Source organism: Fukomys damarensis, unplaced genomic scaffold, assembly GCF_012274545.1.
Source record: "Fukomys damarensis isolate Sample0158 unplaced genomic scaffold, DMR_v1.0_HiC HiC_scaffold_39, whole genome shotgun sequence".
NCBI classification, from domain to species: domain Eukaryota; kingdom Metazoa; phylum Chordata; class Mammalia; order Rodentia; family Bathyergidae; genus Fukomys; species Fukomys damarensis.
In genome coordinates, this window is record NW_022900951.1 from 102,599,018 (window position 1) to 102,602,197 (window position 3,180).

Below are 3,180 nucleotides of genomic sequence, written 5' to 3' on the forward strand. Positions count from 1 at the left end.
CCCCAAATCCCAGAAATACTGTCACTTCAGATGTATATCACCATTCCATGCATTTGGCTTCCTTTTAATGATATCTTTTCAGCAACCATACCTTTCTTGGTCCCATCTTTACATATGCTTTTCCTAATAGCACAATCAGCTGTGAATTAATCAATGAAATAATCCACTGATAAGTACAGTGCCCCTATGATGCAATCACTTTCCCAAAATATCATCTTTGGACATTTATGTTTGGGGGACATGTGAGATCTAAGCTATACCAGGGTGGATGCTCCGTTTCCCCAGTGTGTTATTGTATTCACCTTCCTAGTAGTAAGAAAATACATAAATGGGATATAAGGCTAATTCTTTACTGGATATGTTTTTTTTCTCCCTCCGGTGATTTATTAAGACCAACACGGGAGGGAAGGATGGAGCCCAGCCCCTAGACACCGAACTTCACCCCTGGCCCCGCCTGCCGTACTCCACAGACACCAGCCAGTTCGCTGTGCCACATTAGCGAATCCGGGACCCAGAGCCAGGCGGAGGTCAGGAGGGGTCCACGACGCCTTCCTCACACAGCATGCTAGATATGATTTTTAATGTCATATAGGTAACTCAAATTCAACATGTCAACATGTCCCAAGTAAGACTGGTCACCCTCAACCTGTATCTTCTGTGCATATTTATTTATTTACTGCTACTATTGATTTAGATTCAAGACAAAACCTGAGAGGCCGTTTAAATGCTTTAGTTTACCTCAACCTCCAGATGAAATACCAAATAGTGTTTGTTCATTTCCCCCCTCATTCTTTCTATTAACGTTCTCCCTCTCTACATCTACCTCCAGTATTCTAGCACAGACTAGCATCATCTCCTTCTTGGAAACCCTACCAGGTCCAGCTAATATCTAAGGAAATTAGTCTTACACAATGGGCCTCTGGATGTATAAGCCTAAATTGTAGATGCTCTTTTACTTTGGTTTGATAGTATTTTTAATTCCTCATTTTTTTTTGCATTTGTTTCAGAATGTACTTGCTACTCTGACTGAAAATTTAAATAACTGAGCCACAGAGGCTTAGAAAAAAAAGGACCAATATTAGGTGAATATCAGATTGGTCAAGAGGACAGAATTTGATGACCCACTGTTGGCAAGGTTATTGTAAAGAAGGTAAACATACCTTATTTATAGGAGGTAAAATTGGTAGGAATTCTCTGGAGGTTGATTTGGTAACAGCTATTTGATATAAAATGTACTTATTTTTCCAGAAATTCCATTTCTAGGAATTTATGCTGCAGATACAATTTCACATCTGTGTGAAAATGCATTTACCTAGATAATCACTGGAGAATATACAAAGAGAAAATAAGCACTAACAACAATGGACATTAGAGATAGAATGAATGAATATATTCCAATCATACAGTGGGATACTATGCATTGAAATGATTTAGCTAGTTCTAGCTAAGAAATAATGCTAGGGCTTTTGTCATTAAAGGGCCAGAGATATGCACAATTCATGCTGTCGTATGTATGCAAATCACACACACACACACACATATATATATATATATATTTATTTAGTTATGTATAAACTGTCTCTAAATAGTTACACACAAAAATATATGGCTGATATATGGCAAGAGATTAGGATGATAGTGTGTGAAACTTAGTTTTCACTATACATTTTTAATAACGTATGATTTATTTTTGTTATGCACATACACTACTTCAAGTTAATATAAACAAAAGCAAAAAACAAGGAATAAGACTTGATAGACATAGTTCAAAGTGTCAGAAATAACTATATATGTAAAATGATATACATCTATGCCTTCTCATTATATTGAAATTAGCAAACACATTGCACATGTACTTACAATTACTTATACATTTGTGCAAAAGCAAAAAAAATTAATTAGTTAAAAATAAAGACAACTAACCTTTATAACTTATACCAGGGTGTTCGTAGGTGAAATATTTATGGGATCTGAAGAGAAACCAGAGTATTGCCAAGATATTTTTAAATGACGTGTTCAAGATGTTGCTTAATTCAACCTATAAACATGTTTTCTTCTCAAAACCAAATGTACAAAGTAATGTGTGCAAGGTTGATGTTGCAGCTTTTCTCTCCTGGAAAATTGTGACTTTCATAAATACATTTCTAGGACATTTACAAAAATAAAGCATATATTTAACTATTCAAAAACTTTTTAGTCTTGCACTTAATTACTGAGAAGCTGAGCACATTTTTTGGTGCAACTAATCCCTTAATCATAATTAATCTGCATGAAAGAATTATCTATATATTCAGTTCAAAATCATCAACAACACTTAACTCTGAGCACAAGTGCTAGCCTTTCACTGTAAATGTTTACCTGGATAGCATTACCTGAATTTTAAAGAAATGTTTTCTCCAAAAAATGTTAAATACCAGTTTGAATTAGCTCTGAAAATCTGTAGCATACATGCTACCTAGGAAAACAGGCGCTTATACAGCTGCTTTAATCAAGAAATGCTGAGAGTCTTGGAATAATCATTCTCAAGTTCTATCCAATAATCAAAATTGTCAATTAAAGTCATGGACAGCATTGTAAAATTCTTTAACAAGAGAATGTATTTTTAAAAAAATTTATGTACCCATAAAGTACTGAGTTCTGAACATTCAAACAAAATGTACACCAAATTTTGGCAATCTAGAACTTGAACTACGTGAGGGCTATAAACAATGGGTTGTTCCTTACACCAACCTCAATAGAATTTCTTAGCACACATTTAAAAAAAAATCCCATCCAACTAAAATGTGTAAAAGATTTGAATATGCAGTGGCAATACTGGTAATACGAAAGTACTAAATTGTAGTGATATGAAAGGCCATATTAGTCTAAAGAAAGAGCATATATGAATATCTCAAAATTATTTAAGAAGCGAAAACACAGTGCTTTGGGGGAAGATTCAAAAAAGATCTTTAAAGTCCCCCCCACCCTTGTACTGGGGGAATTGAATCTAGGCCTTTCACACTGAGCTACATCCACAATTCTTTAATTTTAAAACAGGGTCTTTTTAAATTGTTACATTGCCCAGGACTGGAATTTGGGGTCTTCTTGCCTCGATTCCTAGAGTTATGGGATTATAGACCTTTACCACCATGCTTGAATTTAAAGTCAAAATTTTAACTCCAAAAGGACCACCTTTGTTCC